General features: G+C 44.8%; 1 protein-coding gene across 2 annotated transcripts in view; it reads right to left on the bottom strand.

Moving 5' to 3' along the window:
* Positions 1-18,458, bottom strand: part of LOC147723120 (rho GTPase-activating protein 28-like) — a 1,353,671-nt gene extending 1,335,213 nt beyond the window's left edge. For both annotated transcript variants that reach the window (XM_086965471.1, XM_086965470.1), the window contains exon 1: positions 18,183-18,458. The gene's annotated coding sequence lies outside the window, so the exon portion shown is untranslated. The remainder of the gene's footprint in view (positions 1-18,182) is intronic.
* Between the last annotated feature and the right edge of the window lie 5,646 nt (positions 18,459-24,104).

Genomic DNA, 24,104 nt, shown 5'->3' on the forward strand with positions numbered 1-24,104 from the left:
GGGAAGCAAAAGAGAGTACAGCAGGAAACAAGAGGCAGAGCATCCAGGCAGGAAAGCACCCCACCAAAGCAGGGACGCACCTAACATAACAAAAGGGAGATGACCAAGAGGAAGAAGAGGACAACCCACAGAGGGCAGCCAGGACACACCAGGAGCTACCCACCCCGAGAGAACAAGGAAGGGGGAGAACAAGCCAAACAAAACACCCACAGAGTTGCCCAAAACAAAGGACAGGTGAGGAGGCCACCCAAAAAAGAAAAGACCCAGCGGCCCCACCGCCCAGAAAGCCAGCATAGGACTGCAGGGTCAGAACCACGCACCGGAAACTGGGCCCAAGGAAACAGAAGGCGACAGCGACAACCAGGAAGCAGCCAACCAGAAAAACTGGAAACAGAGAACCTAGGCCAATAAAAGTTAAACTCCAAAATAGCAAGCCGAGGGGAGAATGCCAAAAAAACGACCAAGCCAAAAAAGGGAAGCCGATAAGGAAACAGCCTAAAGAGACCCTAAAGGCAAACACCCCAGAAGAGAAACAGGCACAAAGGTAAGAAACACCCCATAATGCAGCGGTCTAGAGAGACGATGCTCCAACAGGGCACGCCAAGGGAACCCACCCGACCCAAGGCTGAGAACCACAGGCACCACCAGGCAGAGACACTCGACCCGGCAGCAACCCAGGCACAGAGCGAACCCCCAGTAAGAATAGAAGGGAAGCCCCGACAGCCAAAGGGAGCAACCCCACAAAGACAAGGGGAAGAAAGCAAGGCCCCACAGTCTGAGCCACAACCAGGCACAAAGGGAAAAGGGCACAAACCCAAGAGCCAACCAAGGACAGGACCACCCAGACCAAACCAGGAAGGGGGAAGCACTGGCCAGGCACCAGCCCCCTCAAACAGAACGACCAGGCGCCCAGAGATCGCAGAGGACAACGCCCCCGAAACCCTACAGAGGAGGGACAGGCCCCAGGAAAGAAAGGCCAGCACCAACCACCAAAACCACCAACCGACAACCACCAAGAACTCATCAAGGGAGGAGGAGCCAAAGCAAGAGCTCAAGAACAGGTAAAGGGACACACAAGGAGCACGGGAAACAGGAAGACAACCCCTGGAACGCCGTCTAAAAAAGCCAACAGCAGAAGGCTCGAAAGACCAACCAGGAGGACCCGACAGCAAGACCCCAACCCCAACCAAACCAAAAGGGGCAGGGGAGGAGCCAGAAACCCAGGAGACCAAACACCCCAAAGGGAACAAGGCCCCAAACTAATCCAAGGGCCGACAATTAACACAAGAGCATCCAGGGCAGGTGAAAACAACCCCAGGCCACAAGACCAGAGGAAACATAAAATGGCAGAGGAACAAACCAGCCAGGGACGCCTTCAAAGAGACCAGGCAGACAGCTGCCCAAACTGGCAGGCCAGCACAAGACTGGGGACCAACAACCCGGACCCCACACAGGCTTGGAAGGGGCGGGACAGGGCCAACGGCCATGACCCTTAAATCCCAACCCCTGAGGTGAGGCAACAAACCCCAAAACCAGCCTAGCCAGAGAGGCAACAGAAGCCAGGATGGACGCCAAGCAGCCCACCCAGGCTCACAAACTCCACTGCCCAACAATATACCAAGGGAGGGCTGGAGCATGGGAGAAAACCTCCAGATCAGAACCAAGGCAACCAAGAGCTCAGCAAGCGGGAAGCCAGGGCCAAACCAAGCACCCCACCCGAACTGAAGGACACAATGCCCAACCCACACCCGTTGAAGGCCTAAAGCTAGCAACAGACAGGCAAAGGCAAGGGCCAGGGAGGGCAACAGAAACCCCTGGCACAGAACCGCCGGACCACGCAGGACCAAAACAAGGAAACAGCCCTGGGAAGGAACACAACAGGCAGGCTCAAAACAAAACAGAGGCAGCAGACAAAGCCCCAGAACCAGACCCAGAGCCCAGCGTCCACAGAGGAAACAAGGCCCACACGGGAACAGAGACCGGAAGAGGCCAAAGGAGAGATAGAACCCACTAGACACAACCCAAAGGCAGAGAGCAAGAGGCCCCGAGGAGAACACAACCGGTGAGGCAGCCTGAGGGACAAGAGCCCAGGAACAGAATGAAGAAGAGGGACAGAGGCACACCACAGAGCAGGCACAAAACCCACAACACAGCCAGCCCCAAGCACAGCCTATACCAGCCAGAAGAGCCGCAAGTGAGCACACAGGCAAACCGGAGCAGACAGTACCCTGATACCCAGGCAGACCCCAAACCAGGTATAAACCAGGACCAACTCAACCCCCAGGACAGGGAAGAAGGTCCAACTGAGGGACAAAGCCAGAAGACCCCAGCCAAGGAGCCACTGCAGGGGAACAACCTAAATCACAGGGGAACCCCAGGTGAACACACACAAACCCCAGCCAAACAGGGCAGGCCCAAGAATTAACCAGGCCCAACCAGCACAACCCCGCACAGCAAACCAGAGCAGGAACGACAAGGGAGGAAAGGCTGAAGGCAAAAAGCAGGTACAGAAGACAACAAATGCACCTCACAGGAGCACCAGAGGCATTAAAGAAGGGAACAAGCAAAGCGAGGCACAAAGAGAGAACAGTCCACATGAACAACTGAGCCCCACTGCACACATGAACCAGACCGCAACAGTAAAAGCTGCCGCTGCAGCCGGAAGACACAGCAGCACCCAAGGTAGGGGCAGATGGGCCCCAAAGCGTGGAAACAGCAGCACTTCACCAGGGGCTCCCACAGGGCAGCACAACTGAAGGCCCCAAACAAAGATATAAATCAACCAGAGCCCCACGCGAGGTGGCCTAACCCGAAGGACAATACCGGCTCCCAGAGACGGCACCAGCATGAACACCGGCCAATACTGACAGGCCCGAGGAGGAAAAATCACCCACAGAGCCAGGCAAGTAGACAGCCCACGACAAGGCCAGAACACTTAGACGGGGAGCCAACACAAAGACCCAACCAGGCACCCAAGCCCCAAGGACGGCACAGCCCCATGCTCACCGGAAGAGAGCACGCCACCGGGACACAGGCAGCAGTGCCAAAAGCAAGGTGCCGTAAGGCCCAGGACATGACCAGAACAGAGCTATGAGGGATATGTCCAGGAGCAAAACAAAGAGGATGCAGCGGGAACAGGAGCTCTGGAATCCAGCACAGACAGACACCCAGACTCCGCTCACCGAACCCCGCATCCAGGAACCTTGGCCAATGGGACCCCAAGGGGGCCACACCCAGCACCCCCAGCGAAGAAGCAGAGTGCGAGAATGCTGGCCCCATAATGCCCCGGAAGCCTAGGACCGAAGAAAGGCAGGCCGCCAAGTTGGACCCCAAGCCTCAAGCGTTGTGTAGGCCTTCCAGCACACATCCAGACTGCATTGTCACCGTGCCAAGAGGCACCGGACCAAGGTTCAACAACGGGACCGCGTGACTACACCAGCACCCAGAACACCATCCAAAGGCAGGAGCAAGAGAATGCAAGAAAGCAATGAGGAACACACCGGGGATGGGGGCCCACAGATGGAAAACAAGGCCCCCACCCCAAACCCAACGAGCACACATACCAGCACAGTGGCAGGAGGAAAGCTGTGACCCTGCTGGACAACCGCGAAACCGCGGCCCTCATCCTTCTGGACCTATCAGCCGCCTTCGACACTGTCAGACACTGCACCCTTCGCACACTCCTCCACAATGCAGGGATCCCCTTTCCGTTCCAAAGCCTACGAGATCATCTGTGGCGTACTCCAATCTCATGTGTTGCGTACTCCAAGAATCATCCCTGAACCCGACATTGTTGAACGTCTACATGGCACTGCTCGTCCACGTCACCCGACTGCACGACCTCACCATCATCCCCTACGCCGATGACACCCAGCTCATCCTGTCCCTCACCAAGGACCCCCTCACGTCCAAAACCAACCTCCAGGAAGGAATAAAAGCTGTCGCCGAGTGGATAAAGAACAGCTGCCTGAAGCTGAACTCGGACAAGACAGAGGTCCTCATCCTCGGCTCCACCATCTCAGCCTGGGACTACTCCTGGTGGTCGTCAGCACTTAGAGCAGCACCGACATCCCCCGACCATGCACGCAACCTGGGGTTTATCCTCGACTGAACACTCTCCATGACCAAGCAAGTCAACGCTGTCTCGTCCTCCTTCTTCAACACCCTCTGCGTGCTCCGCAAGATCTACAGGTGGATCCCCTCCGAAACAAGAAGAACGGTCAATCAGGCCCTCATCAGCAGCAGGCTGGACTACAGAAGCGCCCGCTACGCAGGAGCCTCTCCTGAAACTACTACAATGCATACAGAACGTCTTTGCACACCTGATCCTCGCCATCCCGCGCCACAGCCACATCAAACCACACCTGAGAGACCGGCACTGGCTCTTCGTCAGGAAGAGGATCACCTTCAAGCTCCTCACCCACGCACACAAGGTGCTCCACAACACCGGCCTGGCATACCTCAACAGAAGACTCACCTTCTACACCCCAAACCGACAGCTCTGCTCCGCCGACTTCGCCCTCGCCACCTTCCCCCCGCATCTGAAGACCAACCACGGGTGGCAGATCGTTCTTCCACCTCGCCGCCAAGACCTGGAGCACCCTCCCCATCCTCCTACGGCAGACCCCAAACCTACTAGCCTTCAGGAGACTTCTCAAGAACTGGCTATTCGAGCAGTAGCAGCACTCCCCCCCCCCCCACCCCCAGCGCCTTGAGACCCTCGCGCGTGAGTAGTCCGCTTTACAAATGTACTGATTGATTGATTGATTGACCCAGGAGAGCAGTCAAACACTGCATGGATCAGCAGGAAAAAAGCGAGACCCCGCTACGCGGTAGTCATCGGGGGCCGAGATACAGGAACAAGCCCCACCCCCCACATCCCCCAGTCAGATCGGACTTCATCCATGCCGTGCAAGAGGAAGGCAGGAGAACCAGCAATCATTGTGCGTCTTCCACCCGGCCAGGGCACAGGAAGGCACGCCCAGCAACCCCGAAGGAATCGGGAGGCCAGCGCACCGGGAATCATCCAAGCCTCCCAGCAAGCCCAGCAGGCCGGGAGGCAGACCAGCAGACACCCCTTCCGCACAACCAGGCGGCCGAATGGGGTGTGGAAGAAGAAACACCACTCAAGCCTAGCAGGAGCAGCACCAACACCTCATCCCAATTCTGTCGCCAGACAGAAAAAAAAAGAACAGACAGACTGCTGTGTAAGTGTTGCTTATGTACTCCCAGTGGAAGGGGCTGGGGTTAGGATTCCAAGATTTCTCTCTTCTTTTTTTCTGTCTGGAGATGATTATCTCCACTTTGTAATGAATGGGACAAGGACAGGAGGGACCTGGGGGTAATCATCACTGCCACATAGTATGTTTTTCCATATCCAAATAGTTCTTATAACCCTCATTCTAAAACAGCTAACTATTGGGCTTATCCTACAATGATGAATTGCAGTACGTAGTCATTATATTCCTTTACGCAAAGAGCCAGTATGTTAACATATGTCATAGGACACTACATTATGTACATTTGCAGTGAGTGGAACAACACCCAGTTAGTTTTCAGGACTCTATTATCATGGTGTGCTGATTGGTTTCTATTCGCACAATGTTTTGCAACTCTTGTGCAACCAGCAGCCAATGGGGATTACAGAGAGTAAGCATTCTTCAACTAACATGATGTAGTTTGCCCAACTATTGTTAAATTTATTGAATGACATAGCTGTCTTAATTCCCAGATAATTGAAAGATAACAAAATAATAGCTCACAAGAGGCTGAACATACCACATAAAAAAACTGATGCACCAAAAATGCTATAATTTCCATCAAAAACTAAAAAAAATGCATTATTAAAAGAAATTGTTAGATCGGGGAGCCAGGATTGTGATCAGTTTCATTTAAAAATACAAGCCCAGACTTACTAATATTTGACTCAAAGCACCTCAGCACCTTTTGCTATATTGCTTTGTGTCAATGGAAGAGAGAAAAATGTGTCATATCTATTAGGATACAGCAGATTTGTTGTCTCCCCAGGGATGGGGCATCTTTTGCTGCAGTGCACCAAAGCACAGATCCTTGCACCATAGTGCAATAGTGTGTTCATTCTCTAAAACACATGGGGGCAGATTTACAAGCCCCTTGCGCCGCTTTTTTTACGTCACTTTTAACATGGAAAAAGTGACACAAAAGTGGCGCAAGGGGCTTGTAAGTCTGCCCCATGTTTTCTACTGGATAGGGGATCCTTCCAGTACACACACTATCCTTTAATGCTTTTTCCACTTTGGCTGTGTGTGGCACAACACAGCACACATGCAAAGTTGAAAACATTTCTCCTCATTCCACCTGCCTCAAGGAGGATAAGGTGTTAGTACAAATCCCTGTCTATGAATGTTAGTAGATAGGGATTTGCGTCAAAACCCATGGGTGGTTGCACAAGGAATGCAAACTCATCACAAAGCGTTAGCAAATCAGGGCCACATTGTAGACCGCAGATGCTAATTACCATTAAGTTATACATCAGCATAAAGGTGAACTGCAATTCAAACAGTAAATGATCTGCATTTCGCTCTGAATATCTACACTTTCCAAGCAAAATCCATCGAAGTCAGTTGGACACAGGGCTCACCACAAAGCCTCCAAAAAATAAGTGCCTGGAAAGTATCGGCCAGATTCATGAAAGACCCGTTTTGCGAGTCTGAAATAGCGATTCATAAGGAATCGCTATTACAGACTCGCAAAACGGGATTCATGTAGGAATCGCAAAATTAAATGCGATTCCTACAGATTCCTTATTTGCTATTAGCAAATTGCTAAACGCAAATAAGGAATGAATGGGGAGTATTCCTTATTTGCGATTAGCAATTTGATAATCGCAAATAAGATAGCGATTTAAAGGGTGCCAGGGGTGTCCAAAGGACACCCTGTAGCACCCCTTAAATGCACATTTCAACAGGTGTTGCGCACACACATATCCAAAGGACATGTGTGTGTGTAACATGCAACTTAGAAAAATGCTTTTAAAAGCATTTTTCCAAGTTTTCGCTATTTACCACGAGGTTTGACCTCGCGGTAAATAGCAGCCGAAATTTGCGAATTCGCAATTTTAAAATGTTTCAAGAATAGCATTTAAGGAATCTCTAATAGAGATTCCTTAAATGCTATTCCTCGCAAATTTGCGAGTTTCTAAATAGCGAATTTTGCATTTGGGATGATGAATCCCAAATGCAAAAATTGCACTCGCAAAGAGCCAGATTCTCAGAATCTGGCCCTTTGTGAGCACAAATATGAATGATGAATCAGGCTGAATGTCTCATGCCCCATGTATTAAACATCAGTTTCAAAGACCTGGGCCTGTAACTAAAAAAATACTGAATAAAGGAAGAGGACTTTCCATCACAACAATAGAGCTTGGCGTTTAGGCTTGCAATTTTCCATTTCCTTATCCTTTAACCTACCAGCAGAAGCCTTATCCTCATCTGTGGGTAGATATTTTTCCTTCGCAGTGAGTGTTTTTACAGGCAGGTCCTTTTCAATTCCCAGGTTACTCTCATGCTTGAGGCAGCTTGCAACTATATCTCTGGACGGTTGTTTCTTGCTATTGTTGGTATCTTCAAGGGAACAACAACGAAACTTCACAAATCGAAAAATGTCATTATGCATAGTTTTCAGGTCTTACCAAACTCACTTACACTAACACTGCTACAAATAATTTAGATATGAGCTAGCAAAGGAGAACCGCTCATTCCTACTGTTCTTTAAATAAGCCAGTAATTTGCTCACTACAGTCTCAGGTTTGTAGCAGATACATAGTCAATATCAGGGTTATAGGGAGGAGTATATGATGTGAGGGTAATGTGCCCAATAATGACAAGGTGAATTTGGCCAGATATCAAGGGGTGGTTTCTCAATCCTGGCATTTTTTTTTTGTAAAATCTTTATTTTATTTTTGGTAAAGGAGACAGTAACACTCGAAAATCCCGCATAACATCCCACACAGGGGCAAGCACAGAGGCAGATTTTTTTTTTAATAAACTGCAATATCTTTCATTTTTAATCACACAATTATTTTTACTTATAAAAGGAAAACATGTTACTGTGACATGACGCTAAATAAACAGAGCTGAATAATATAATATGTGTAACATAGATGTGCCTGACAACACAACACCAAAGATGCCTACTGGTGCCTTTAGTGCCACAATGTTGCTATGTACTTAACCCCACTTCCTTACTAGACACTAGACAAACTGACACATTTTAACTTGAAGCCCACATGCAGATTAATGAGCTCCTAAAAACGGCCCATGGATTTGAGAAGAAATAGTGAAAGGAAAGCTGCTCTACTTAAAACAAAGGAACTGATTCCACTCATTTATATGTGGATACTTCCTCCCTTGGTTTTGCTGAACTAATCAGCTGAGCGTGGCATGGTTGACTCAAATATTCTGCCTACAACATTTTGGCCTTTTTGAGATGTCACATGGCCCCAGGCATGACTTTAGTCTTTCAAGTATGACAATTCTCCCTTTTTAACCAAAGAACTCAGGGGCATATTATCAAGAACAGGAGATAAAATTATAGCCGCTTTATCGGCAGAAAAAACTGCTGATAGAGCGGCGATAATGGGCTTGATAATAGGCTCTTCGGAATTCCAAACGAAGCCCATGTTAGATGTCTTCACATCTAACATGGGCTTCGATTGGAATTCCATAGAGCCTATTATCAAGCCCATTATCGCTGCTTTATCGGCAGTTTTCTGCCGATAAAGCAGCCATAATTTTATCTCCTGTTCTTGATAATATACCCCTTAATTACTGCCATTTCAGACTCTGGAAGGGCCACATACCATTCAGTTGTATCTCCATTACTAATACAGGTGTATCTACATCTGCTAGACAATATACTTTAACATCAGCCACTGTCTTCCTTATATGTGCTTATGACATTACACCCTTCATCAGCATCACCATCAACCCCACAATTGGTATCCACCAAGCTGTCAGCAGCTCATAACTCCTTCAAAGTCTGGATTCGGAGTAAGGGTGGTCTGTCAAATATTAATTGTTTACCTCGACCTGAAACCAATTGACAAAATTGGGAGCGCATCATCCTGGTCTAACCTGGACTCCGACATCTTCCTGTGCACTACATACTTGCATGGCCACCTGCAAATCAATCACTATGCAATGTGAACTGAAGGTGCAACTACCATCATGTAGGGCTTAACAAAATAAGTGCACATGACCAGGCCAGAGGCTTCCAAAATGGAACCAACTGGCCTCTTTTGTTTTGGCTCATTCAGACTTACACAGCATGCTTAACATTCATACCACATAGATACATAAATGCACGCTTGCACTTGGGATATCAGTGTACGGATCAAGGTACACCTGTAAAAGCAGAACTTTACATGAGTAAGCCAATGGGCTACTGCTCTTGTCACACAGATCAAAAGGTGTGGTCACACTAAGATCACTGCAAAACCCACTACGCTGCCACCACCATGCTACATGCTTGAACCTGTGGCAGGAACAGTGGCCTTGTGCTTGGGGCATCCCTTGATATTCAGGACAGTTCAGTGATTGGACTCTTACAAAGGGGTAGGCCTAGGCCTTCGCGCACAAGCAAGAGTAGTGTGAGTCTGAGGCCAAAAATCCAAATATAATATTTAATGGCCTCCTGTTATACCGACCCCCAGGACCTAGAGGTCCATTTACCAACGCTCTTTTAACATTCCTGGAGACCACGTCAGATCATCCTACCTTCACAATATTGGGAGATTTTAACTTTCACCTCGAAGATAACAACTCGAGTGACTCCACCACCCTAATAGACAACTCCAGTAGCTACGGACTAACCCAACTAACGACAGGACCCACTCACACAGCAGGTCACACTCTGGACTCTATCTTTACTAATAATTGTCATATTAAGGTCACCTCCACCACACCTCTTTCTTGGTCAGATCATGCCGCCATAAATTTTACTCTAGTAATCACGCTGCCCAATGCAAGGAGAAAACACCTTGTACTTCCGAATGAATCCCGCCCATGGAAAAAACTAGAAGCTACTTCATTAGCAAACTTTCTCAGCAAGGACGCACCCATCAACGTCAGCTCAGACAGTAATGATGGTGCCCGCAAATTTAACACCTGGCTCTCACAAGCAATGGACAAGTTAGCCCCGTAAGAATTCAAAAAACCCACGATCCGCTCCGCAACCTCACAATGGTACACCCCAGAGGTTAAATTGATAAAATTGAAATGCAGGAGGGGCGAGAGCATTTGGCGAAATGATTACAACCCTCAGTCAATAAGGAGTACACGGCTGCTTTACATGAATACAAGCTCGCCATAGAGCAAGCTAAGACCATTTTCTTCACCAAGAAAATTCAAGTCTTCAAACTCCTTAAAGGAACTATTTAAGACCGTGACTCACTTAGCCAAAAGTCCGAGAGAAATCACAGTTCAACCTCACCAAGAATTTGTGGAAAACATTGCCCAATTCTTTCAACTGAAAGTCCAGACAGTGTATAATGACCTTCGATCGCTACCCCCGTGCGAAACGGTCCCCCATGATTTATATCCACGTACACCAATTCCGGAATTTCCCAGTTTTTCCCAGCTCAGCTGTGACCATGTTGCCACGCTGCTTCTTCAAACTAAGTCTGGCTCGCCACTGGACCCATGCCCCCCTTATGCCTTACATATGGTCCCTGAGACCATTAGTCAAGCCCAAACCCACCTTCTTAACACTGTAATAAACTCCGGAAGGCGTGCATCAGGCCGATACTCAAAAAAGAGTCCCTCGACCCCAAGGAAGCCAAGGATTACGGCCCTATATCATGCTTACCCCTACCTGCCAAAATTCTAGAAAATGCAATGAATCAGGAGCTAACAAAACACCTTGAGGACAACCACCTACTAGACCCCACGCAGCATGGCTTCAGGGCCTGTCACTCAACAGAAACTGCTCTGATTATTGCATTTGATGACATTCGTCAATCCATGGATAAAGGAGGCAGAGCCGCTCTGATCTTACTAGATCTGACTGCGGCGTTTGACACCGTGAACCACGACGTCCTTTTAAATACACTAATAACGCTGGGCATCTCCCATACCGCCCTAAAACTGCTTCAGACCTTTCTGCAGGCACGCATTCACCAAATCCACTGGGACGGGCTTTTGTCCGAGGAATTCCTCCTACCCTGCGGAGTTCCCCAGGGGTCGGCTTTATCACCAACCCTTTTTAATCTGTATGTCACACCCCTAGCCGCATTGATTAAATCCCACGGCCTACATTTAGTTTCGTACGCTGACGACACACAACTGGTGATCTCAATGGCTCATACCGTAGAAGCCACTGCCACCAGTTTCAGAAACTGTCTGTCAGACGTCAAGGCATGGATGAACTCTCACTTTCTCAAGCTCAACACCGAAAAAACGGAGGTGATTAAGTTTGGCCAAAAACCATCCATCTGGAACGATCTCTGGTGGCCCCCAGAAGCCGGCGTATGCCCCACCCCGGCAAACAAGGTTAGAAACCTTGGTTTCATAATGGACAAGGACCTCTCTTGCACAGCCCAAATCAACCAGGTCACTTCGTCCTGCTTCTTCACACTAAAGGTCCTTAGAAAAATCTTGCCTTACATCCCCTTCGCCCTGAGGAAAACTGTTGTGGGCGCTCTGATTATGTCTAAGGTAGACTATTGTAATGCCCTATACATAGGTGCCGGCGAAAAACAACTTAACCGACTCCAGTCCATCCAAAACACGGCGGCCAGAGTTCTGCTTAATCTTCCTAAACGACACCCCACCTCAAAAGCAATAAGCGAACTACACTGGCTCCCAGTTAGGAAAAGAATCCAATTCAAGGTCCTGTGCTTAGCCCACAAATCCTTATATGGACAGACCGCTAAACAGCTCTCCAACCTTCTCACCCCATATGTTCCTGAGCGCTCACTTAGATCCAGCTCCCAAAACCTACTTCACACCTCCAGGATCAAGAGAGTCCGTTGGGGCGGCAGATCCTTTTCCCATCAAGTCCCTAAGCTCTGGAACAGTCTACCATCCTCACTCCGTTCCGAAAAGAGCATAGCTAAGTTTAGGAAAGAGCTGAAAACCTGGCTCTTTGTGCTGCCCAAACTCTGCCACCTCTATCTCTCTGTCTCACAGGGCCAAAACACCTTGGCATAAGAGCGCTCTAAAAATAATTCAGTCAGTCAAAAACTGGAATACCAGATACTTGCAATTGGGCACTCAGGGTAGGGAACACAACTGTACACCATTCAGGGAACATTCCTGTCCCAAAAGTGGGTAAACTATCTTTTCAAGCAGAATCATATCAACTAAAGCTCTGTAACACCTGCAAACAATCTCATAGTCTTAACCAAGGCAGGAAACCTGGTAGCATGGAAATGTACGATTTAAGTGTGAACCACAAAGTAGACAAATGATAATGCCAAAAACTATATTATATGAGACTTAGTAAATTGAAAACGTTCCCAGAAAAAGAACAGTAAACCACCATGCCCATTTATAATTTGTGGCAAAATAGAGCACTGTAATATTCTCCAGACCTCCATAAACTGCCAGTCCCTAAAAACGAATGAATGAATGAAAAAGTGCCTATGAAAGATGCATAACACCTGTAAAATCCTTAGCTAATGCCAGTAGGTAAGCAGTGCATTTATCTTTCAGTAACAACACATAGGTGCTCCTAGTATAAAACAGAATAGGCACCATGCTACTCGACACTCTTCAAAAAATACCATAGCACAGCCGTTCACACTATCATTAAAAATCAGAAAACACTGGCCAAATACACCATAACACTGTTTGAGACCTATGTGTAAACTAAACCACAACCTGTTCCCAATTGCGCTCTCGAACATACTGATAATAACACTAACATGCTAACATGCCGCAGTGCAGCGAAGGCACTACTCAGGATAATAAAACAATCTAAAACATGTTTTATTATGTTAGCCATTTTATAGATGCATGTGGACATTCTGGCTCTTGGGTTCATTTTGCAGCACAACATTTAATGAGCTAGACAACTTTACCTTTGAGAACTACATACACAAGCACTGGAAAAACGAATATGTTTGACATTTCCACTGCACGCTTATGGCATTGGCATAGCTAACTTGTGTAATGGGGAGTGAGCACACTAATAATATCTGATAACAAGCATTTGAAATGCATAAAGTCTTGCATTTGCGAGAGTTTAAGCTATTGGCCTTGTAAATGACTATTCCTTTTAATTATGTCTTAAAAAAGAACAGGTAAATAAAAGGCATTATTATTTACAATACAAATAGCTTGAACTCTTGCAAATGCGAGACCTATTGCATTGCAAAATGCTAGTAAAAGAGCCTTATGCCATGTTTTCACTTTAATGGCGACTGCACCCCTTTCTTCAGACGCGACTTGTCTAGAAAAAGGTGCGCAGCCACTATTAAAGTGAAAGTGTGGTATGGGGTGCTTTTGCAAACAAAAAGCCTTTGTTCGTCAAGTTGAGAAACAAATGTATTTTTTTTTGTAAAAGCACCCCATGCTGCGTTTTCACCTTTAATGGCGGCCATGCCCCTTTCTTGAGGCGCGGGTCGTCTAAAGAAAGGTGCACGACAGCCATTAAAGTGAAATCGCGCTATGGGGTGATTTTACAAAAAAAAGCATTTGTTTGTCAAGTTGCCCTATTGGTAATATAAATGCAAAAGCGGGCTCCGTGCTGAAACCGAAATTCTGCGCCCAGAGGCAAAGTGGGCACACTAGTAGAAAAGCACTTCGTGACTGTAAAAGAGGAAAATCATTAAATAAAATAGTGCTCACAGACTGTAGATAAAACAGACTGTGTAACAACACAAGTAAAAAGTCCAGTCCTTATAGGAGGTTACAAATGTAGACAAGGCGGTACTAAGGAGAGACTACTAAGCCTAATCATGAATCAAAAGCAACCATTTAGAAACAACAGTACCAGGAGCCAATTGAAAAGATGAACAGAAAATGGGCAGAGCTTCAAATCCATAACTGCATACAACATGCCTCTCTGAGCAGCACATGCGCTGCCCAGACTCCACCTAAAATTGGATGCTGCTTGTATGTAGCATTCATTTTTTAGATGCTGTTGTCTGCACTTGATCCCAGTTGCTGTTGGACAACTCGCAGACTGTAGATTTGTTGCTTATACATTCAAATGGGAAATGAAAGTGAAACCTAACCAGCCAATGGGAAAATGATGACATCAAAATATTCAATATACACCAATAGGCTGATCCAAGAGGAAAATTACATTGTCCCAAACCAACAGCTGAAGGTTCCAAGAGAAAAAAAAGCCATAGGGTGAAAGACGAAAAAACAAATCCTCGTAAAGATAGCATAGCATACAGTATGTTTGTCATGAATGGCGAAAGTGGCAAATACGTCAAATCGAAAAAAATACCTATCTGAATAAAGTAGCACATAGAAGCAAGAATGATTGGTGATATACAAGAAAGTGCTTTTAAACATTGACTCTGAATATTTACTATGATCTGTTTAAAATAAAAAATTGAAATTGGTGTACCTCAAAACACAATCAGTATTCACATTCTTGTAGTCTATATCAAGAATTGTTTGAAAGCTTATTAAATTTGTGCATTGAAAAGTAAGCACGTGGATAGAACAATTTTATTTAAATAGCGAGTATTCCATGAATGTAAAATATTTACAAGAAGGCTAAATTAGCTGAAATGTGGTACATAAATGTGGAAATTTTCAGTAAACAAATGGACCTGTTCACAAAATGCATTACTTGTGTAAAAGTATTTGCACATGTGCTTGCCGGCACTCCTATCTGTATATTTAATGGGTTCAGAGGAAAGCGCGCAAAACATAACACAGAAGTGAAGAGCATTGGTCAAGTTAGTGTCAAAGGCATGTTTTTGTTTTGTTAACCATAATTAATATTGCTTACAAGTCTATCCCACTGCCAGTGGCGTAACAAAACTTGAGAGGGCCCCCTGCAAAGTACATGGAGGTGGTTCCAAGGCTGCGGACCCAACCTGTAGCTCTCAGATGCTACCTGTCCACAGTGCGGGAGCGGGCCCCTTGCACCGTGGGGGTCATTGTTACGCCACTGCCAATGGTCCAGTACCAGTGTCCCAGAAGCAAAAAGGAACAAGCGGATGTGGTTCATTTTTTGGCCCTGCAGACCCTTACAAAACTTCTGGGACGCTGGACTCAAGCCATAGCGAGAGTCTCGGGTAAAGAACGATTAACCATCTCTGAACACTGCTTGCTTGGTAGGTTTATACCCTCGCCCCAAAAAGGCGAAGGCCACAGACCTTGCGCTTCTATTGGCTAAGAGAGCAATAGTGATGCAGTGGAAGTCTGGCACGCCAATGTAGGGTTGAGGGGGAGAGGCAAAGTGACCAAAAGAGCAGAGACAGAGGCACAAATAGATCCAAATTTCGGAGGGGCTACTAAAAATGTCTAGGGGGGGGGGACTAATTCTTCCAGTAATAGGCAGAGTGGAGATGCAGGGGATCTATAAGACGGCCCCCCGACCAGCCAGCCTACAGCAGCTCAAAAACTGTCTGTGTGTGTGCCCAGGAAGCTGTCTCAGCCCGGGCTGACACACACGACGGGGGTGGGGCTGAAGCCCTTTCAGCATTATGGGAATTGCGCGCCTGGATAGAGAGCACAGCTCTCCACAGAGATTAGCACTGATGCTCATGAAAATTCCATACATCGGACCACTGGGACTTGATCCTCTGTGAATTAATACCCCCAGCTGGAGACATCTCACAGTCCCCTTAGGCATGCAGGAGACAACTTCAGCATGACCACCCGTGTCCTCAGCCTTCTTTTTCCTCATAGACCAACAGGCCCCTACGACTCCCCACCCTTCCTTTCGCTTGGCCACAGGCCTGGTCCGCGCATTCCCTTCTGCTCAGGCTCACTTCCCCACCTTCCCTTTCCTTAGCTGTAATCAGTGCTTTAAATGGGCCGGTACTGTCCAGTATGGAGTACGGGCCACTTTTTATTTTGAGAGGGAGAGTACCGGCACTTCTCAAGAGAAATGCAATACTTATATTTAGAGAGTACCGGCACTTTTCAGAAACAAGCAGGTACTCTGCTACAGAGTACCTGCACTTTTATTTTTCAATTTCAAGCACTGGCTGTTGTAGAAATTGCAACCACACAAGAAGTAGGTTCCAGGTAGATTTATTCCATAGAAGAACAGCTTAACAACCACAAGTAGGAAGGAGATAATCTTCCTAGACAGACCTCTCAACAACTGATCAAGAAATCAAGGATAAACATTATAGATGACCTGAACAGATTCCAAATGACAAGAACTAATTCCAAATGACATCAAGTCATGGAATACCACAGCTGTAATACCTCCAACAGCACTACCGGAGAGTTTTCAGTGGGTCTGGGGTAGGGTTTTCTTCTTCCACATTTAGCTTAATATTTATTTTTGAAGATGAGCCTATGACGGAAGCACCAGGAAGTCTAAACAGGCGAGGAGCATGTGACTCGCCCCTGCTCCAATGGCTTACTGATTCAGATTCACCCCTATAGCTCTGCCTGTATGTATACTCTTTTCTACGTGTCAATAATTTATTTTTATTTTTAAATCGTTCATATTTCTGACAACCAGCTATGGGACCGATAAAAAACATTACAATTATAATTACAAATTAATCTAAGTTTCTGCTTCCAAAATGTATACTTGAGCACTGCAGTTTATGTGTCTGTCAACCTCTAAAAAGGTGTCCCTAAAAACGTTTACATGCATATCACTGAAAATGTGTAAAATTAAGTGATGCATACCATCATTAAATGCACATAAGATCAATGACTATCAGCTGATTATCACCTAAACGTTTTGAAGACGAAGCTGATAATAGTCTATGGGCCCGATCTTGAGGGTCTGTGTCAGAGCAGTGGAGAACCGAACGCCTGTTTCGTGCGCATACCAGTGCATAAAGTGAGTTGCGTCACCTAATATGTCTCAGATAGTACAGCTCGGAAAGACTGAGCAAGGTTTGCCTCTTTCTGATTCTGAGCTGTGCTTTACTGTCTTAAAATAAAGCACTAACTCAGAGGAAATGGGGTTAAATTAATCAACGTTATGCACTGCTGGCGCATAAAAAAGGACTAGGCTCTAAACTGCGCCAGGAAAACGCCTCTGGGCGCGCTCGCGCACACACACATATGTTTGGGTTCCAGGGAACCAATATTTATTCCGAATCGCTCAAATCAACTTTAATAATATCGACTGAATATACAATGAAAGCGTTTCTATAAGCAGTTCATTTTTCGAGCTTTCTAAACCTAGTCGAGCTGGTGACAAGATCTACGAACGTTTTACTACATTTTGTGGGAAGGCTACTTGACCAATTTAGGAATATTATAGTACAATGTCGCTAATATATCAGCCCAGACGACAATCATTTTTCATGCAATCTCTGTATGGAAATCCCCGTTTTACCTGATATGATTTCAACTGTACTACAACTGGACGCTGATTCATATAAATTCCTTGGCACCTGCTCTCAAGATGCCTCAAAAAAAGAAATCGAAAAGGCAGAAATAAATAAACATAAGCACAGCAAGTGTGTATTGTTTGTAAAAAGGGGAGTTAGCGCACAAAAGTCCTAGTTCTAATTTGAAGGAACTGTATTCATATCATCACATGCAACACTGTGTCGTTTCATACTGCCTGTGTTTGCCCGTGTTTGCCGCTTGGAAAGGCAAATCAATCAATCAAATCAAAATACACTTTATTAGGCTTTTCACAGATAAAAACCATAAAAGTATGCTAAAACACAGCCCTACAATACAGATTTAGTCATTAATACCTCATATAAAAGCAGACAACATATAATCGTTAGCAGCCACAATACATAATCATTGAAGTTGGAAAGGCAAATATCTTTCGGTGTATAAAAGTGTACAGCTCCTTCCAGAATGGTTTGTAATCAATCCCCTTGTCTTTTAATTTTTTGGCAGCCATGTTAGTAGTACACCTGAAACTACTCGGTCTGACATTAGTAAGGGTTGAACGCTTTCATATAATGTCTACTGATTCACAACGTCACAAATACCGGGTGCAATTTCAATTGCAAACTTAACTGACCGCGCCCTCCCACTTTCACCACTGCGCCACACTCTGAACTTTGGCAAACTCACCTGAGGAAGGCCTCCCTGGAGTATTCTTTCCTGGATTGCCACTCACTCCTGGATTGACACAGTTTCTTTTGCAGCATCCACCGTTGTGGATGTCACATTTTCCAGTCAGTTCTTTTGTTCCTGTTACAGCTCCCTCAGGTAAAGTGCAGATATGCGAATTCTCGCAAAGCGTGTCAGCAGGTTCCCATGCTGCAGGCGGTCTGTAGATGAACACTCAGCTTTCAGAAACGTCACTGTTTGTTTTGGTGGCATTGGTCTCGCGGGCAGCCCAGTTAAACTGGCTCTGTTTACTTTGTTGGCGCGAATAGTACAGCTTCACGCAAGCAGTGGAATGGCCGTCAGCCTGGGCTCGGTGTTAGAGGAAATGGCCTGTTGTTAACACAAACCTGGGTCTGTGTGCACTGTAAACAATAACCCCTGCTCTGATTGTTTATACGTACAGATAACTGCTATCTGAATCCCCGTGCAGGCTGCACACTCGATCAAGAGCCGTTGTTTTTCAGGCAGAGACAAAACATATGACAACAGCATAAATGTTTTTCTTTTCATAATTTTTTTTATGTATAAAATAATGCTTTCACCACCCTTGAACAGAAAGTAATTGTAAAGGCTCCCAACTGTTTTGAAAATCGAGACACATTTTACATGTTTACGTTCTTCCCCACAATTTACATGATTTTTATTTATACAAATATCCATTAGACTTGCTTTCAGATCCAGAAAAGGTCTTTGCTGAAAAGATTAGTAGCACCAGCATTTCCGCAACTCTAAATTCTGACAGGAAATAATGGGCATTCCTGTGAGCCCGGTGGAAAGTACTGGAACAATGGCAGTGGGAGATAAGGTGCTGCAGTTAACTCTTCCTCATAGAGGAGCAGATGTGCTTATCAAGAATAAAATGCTTCAGTTTAGTCTAACTGGAATCAAGCATTGCATAAACTTTCCAACAGTCAATTCTGTGATTTCCTAAGTGGGTTACATACAAAATGTGATTTTTCTAACTAAAGTGAAGTGAAGTGAATGTTACATTTACTGTGAGATAGCAGCCAAACATGATAAGTTATAACATATTACAACTCTCATAAAAAACAAGGTGATAGACCTGAAGAAATGGTTCCGCAACCATAGTCACTGAAATTATGCGCAGGGCTAATTAAAATGTCAAATTATGTAGCATAGCACCGTACATTTTGAGGTAGTTTTATTTCAATATTTTGCCATATTTCTTTTACATTTTAAAACTTTGTGACTAAGGTTTCACCTCAATTAATAGCAGTTAGACGCCTAAACACAGTAATCTGCGCCTGATAGCTGACCTGTGTCTCCGCCACAAAAGACCTGCCAAGTATGGTAGCGTTTAGTTAACTTTTGATTTGTTTGATTTTTTTTCTTAATTTGAGCTAAATATGTAGAAAATTATGAATTATGTGGCAAGTGTGGCAAATTCTTAATTATGCAGAAAACACTATGGCAGCAGACTCATATAATTCCAGTGAATCTGTCCACAACTAATCCCCTTAAAGCACGCCCATATAAAGAAACTCTTTGCAAGTGGAGTACTTTTTTCTGTGCACTGTCAATAGTCCTTTATTAATTGTTAACCACTGATTGCGCGTCTGCACCACTGCGATGGTGCTGGAACAACTTTCAGAGTGGGGGTGCTGCCATCAATCTTACATCACTGAAGTCATAAACATTGTGAAAATTCCAAGTGCCACACAAAAAACAAGAGTCGCAAATGAGCCATGACCATTCAACAGATGAGTGGTAAGAGTGTGGTATGTAGCCATTAGTACATTTTGGAGCACAATGTCAGAAATATATTACTAATGCATGGTGTGGTAGCACACTGTCATTTACAGACAGCACATTTTCCACTGAATTGGCCATAAAATTTGCACATACATATTTTTTTTCACTAATAAAACTATATAGCGCACAAATCTAGTCAGGGAACATTTATCATTTCCGCATTACAAAGTTAAGTGTCTTGATCCTACTAAAATCTTTATTTCTGTCACACTTCGGAATTTGAAAACAAAATGCTTCATTTGTCCTTTCCTAGCTGCTGATTATTTTGAAATATTTGTACAATATATTTACAGTTATATACATTTTGTTGTGTTAGAAAAAAATGATATCCTACAGCCTTTCCTCTCACTCTCCCAGTACCCCAGCAAGATTGTCACATAGTTTACTTTACAAAATCCTCTCACTTTTTAGTTAGAGAAAGAAAAGTAGACACCAATCTGCTTATTAAAAGACTAAGCAGCAAATTGTTCTAAGACATAGTCTGACATTTGACCTCTGTCTTGGAGCACACAGCAAGTGTGATAAGATAAAAAGGCATCTGTATTGCTCTTTGACCTTCTGAACTCTAGCATGATTATTCAAATGGGTGGTGCAGCACCCCCCAGCACCCCTAGCTCCAGGCCTATGCACCACTGACCAACCAGATTTTCAGCTTGAAGAAAACAAAGTTCTACAACGTGACACAGTGCACTAGTTTTTAAAATTACACGTTTTGTGGTAAGAAAGGGAGCTATTTCTTTGCAGTTGTACAGGTTAATTTAACAGTTTTTTTCACATTTTAAAGCTTATTTGCCACCATTAGCAAAGCAAGGTTATTATTTAGTCATCCTGATCTCCAAAGACAAATTCATACAAATGTGTGAGCATATACAACAGCCCCAAAGACCCTTTGATCAGAGCTAGGTTTTGATTTTCTCAACTTCCTTGCTGGGGTTAGCTGAATTGGTAAACTGATTGATTTGTTTCACTATAAATTGTTGTGGGTCATTCAGAAAGGAGTTTAATAGCATCAAAGAGCGGATGTGGGATTACTTCTAAGAATGTCTGCATGAGTATATACGTTGTTCTGTGGGTGTGTAAATGGGTGCGTGAGTGAGTGGTTGTGTGGGTGAGTGAGTGGCTGTGTTAAGAGGCTGTAAGGGGGAGTGAGTGTGTGTTAGTGGCTGTCTAAGTGGAAGTGTGAGTAGCTGTATGGGAGAGTGTGTGGTTGTGTGAGTGGCTGTATGGGTACGTGAATGGTGGTATGAATATGTGTATGGCAGAGTGAGTAGTTGTGTGAGTGCCTGTTTGAGTGAGTGAGTGGGTGGGTGAGTTGCTCTAAGGATGAGTGAGTGGCTGTGTGAGTACTTTTATGGGCCTGTGAATGGGCATGTGAGTGGTTGGGTGTGTGAGAGGTTGTATAGGGTTTGTATAGGGGTGTGAGTGATTCTGTGGATGATGTCTTCAGTGATCTCATCAATGATGTCATTTGAGATGTCATCAGTGATGTCACTGACCAAGTCATGAGTGATGTAATATGTAAAATCATAAGTAGTGCATTGCAGTGGCGTAAGTTAAGGTTAGCTCGGGTAACTATAACTGCTGAATTTCTATGGTTTTGTACAAGTGCAATCTGAGTCTAACAATAACGTTCCTGTAACCCTTCTTTTTTTTGAGAATTTCTAAGGTTTTTTAATTTTATTTCCTAACTATAACTGTATCGTCCCTGTTAACTTTGTTTTTTTGTGTGAATTTCTACGTTTTTTAAAAAACTTCTATTTCCTAACTGTAACATCTCTGTAACCTTCAGTTTTTTAAGTGAATTTCTAAGTTTTTTAAAACGTTATTTCGCACTTAAAACAAACCTTGTAACCTTTTATTTTTTAGTAAATTGATACTGTTTTTTATGTTATTTCCTAACTATAACATCCCTGTAACCTTTGTTTTTTTAGAGACTGGTCTGTGAGTGGGTGCATAAGTGCCTGAGTGGTTTTGTCAGTGGGTGTGAGAGTGTCTGACTATGTCTGTGAGAGGATGCATGAGTGTTGGAGTCAATTCAATTCAATTTTCAAGCTTTATTCGACTATTAAAAACAATCACAAAAGCGTACAATAAAACACAATACAAACATTATAATAAAACAATAGCTCAGGAATGAAAAATTTCGGAAGATTTAAAACACCAGACTTTTCCTATGAGAAATGGCTTTGAGTAAAAAAGTAGCAGTAAAAAAACAGGTGTCTGCAGAGTCAAGTGCAAATAATAATTCCATGGCTTGGGTAATAGTATACACTGATAATCTTAAAAACATAGGTCTGAGATAGAGACGGCGAAGATGCATATAGAGTGGACAAATAAGCATGAAGTGCCGAGTACTTTGCCTAGTCTGACCATAACAAGGACAGGGGGAATGGCTAGGAAGTTTCATCTCAGGGAAGGCAACTAAATTATGTACTATACCAAGTCTGAGACGTGTCAGAACAAACTGATGGGACTGCTTGGTTATGAATTTTAAGTACATAGGCATGCCCTTTCCTTCAGGTTTAGTGGTGTGATAAAATACATAGGTAGACATGGTAGTACACTTTACCCTACGCATATCAGACTTAGTTTGTATGAAAACATCTTTAAGTTCCTTTTTCGATACAGTAACGGCACAATAGGGAACCTTAATGATGTCAAAATTAAATACCTTGCCATAAGTAGAAGAGACATAGCTTAGCCAGGGAATCTTAAGGACTTTGTCCAACTTCAAACAATCGGTGATAATCTTCCTAGAAAAAGTAGTCTCTTCTTTAGCCCATATTGACCTCCATACCATGAGGGGTCTTAATCCCATAAGATCAGTCAGATAATTTAAACAGACTTCGCTATGGCACAGTACAGTAGGTGCCGAGGGAGGTAGGCAAAGCAATCTTCTAAGGAACCCATTCTCGGTATTTTGCAGTGTCCTATGCTGACTATAGCCCCAAATACCAGAGCCGTACAGAGCAATAGACGCACATCTATGCCTGTAAATGTCTACCATATCAGGTATACGGCGGCTTCCTAGCTTTGCAGCGAATCGAAAAATACCAGATGAGCTTTTGGCCATTCTACCATTAACATTTGAGATCTCCTGGGACCATGTCCCCTTGTTGTTAAAGGTAACACCGAGGTAGCAGAACCTATCCACTACCTCAATATTATGATTGTTAAAATGGAACGGCATAACAGACTTCATCCGTTTACCACAGGCCATAATAAAGGTCTTGGTGTTATTTATTTTCAATTTCCTCGCATTAATAAAATCATAAAAAGTATTCATAAGTTTCTGTAGCCCATTTGGAGTACGCGAAAGAAGCACCGTATCGTCGGCATAAAGCAGAACTGGTACTGGAAGTCCACCGACTTGAGGGGAATCAGCCTGGACCTTTTTGAGTTCAGATTCAATGGAATTGATAAAGAGGGAAAATAGCAGGGGGGCCAGTACACAGCCCTGCCTTATGCCTGACTTAACCCTGATTTTCTCGGTACATTCACCCGACGGACCAAAACGTATCTGCTCCGACAGCTTATTATAGAGACGAGCCAGAAAGTGAATGATTGCCGGGGGGGCGCCCATGGCCAATAAAGTGTTTGAGTCAGTCTATGAGTGCGTATGAGAGTGTCTGAGTAGGTCTGTGAGTGGGTGTATGAGTGGATCTGTGAGTGGGTGTGAGAATATATGAGTGGATTTGTGAGTGGGTATATCAGTGTCTGGGTGAGTCTGTTAATGGCTGTGTTAATGCCTGAATGGGTGAGTGGATGACTATGTTTATGTGTGGGTGCCTCAGCATCTGTGTCGGTGACTGAGCCATAACGGAACATCAACTGCCCTGTTATGAAAAAAAGTGTCCACAGTTTTGCAGAAAGTATCTACGCAAGTGGAGTACTTTCTTCTGGTTAATTACTAAGGGGCTCATTGCGATGCTTGTCGGAGGAGCATCTGACCGTCATCGTGTCGGAAACGGGACAATCTGCCAAGGAGTCAGCGGTCCTGCTTTCCAAATTAAAATGCGACCCCCTTCACGGGCTCGGAAAGTTTATGTTTCCTACTGTGGCTTGTGGTGCGGGCTGCACACAAGCTGTGTGGCAGGCACAATTGGGTGC

Source organism: Lissotriton vulgaris, chromosome 4_1 (assembly GCF_964263255.1).
Source record: "Lissotriton vulgaris chromosome 4_1, aLisVul1.2, whole genome shotgun sequence".
In the NCBI taxonomy this organism is placed as follows: domain Eukaryota; kingdom Metazoa; phylum Chordata; class Amphibia; order Caudata; family Salamandridae; genus Lissotriton; species Lissotriton vulgaris.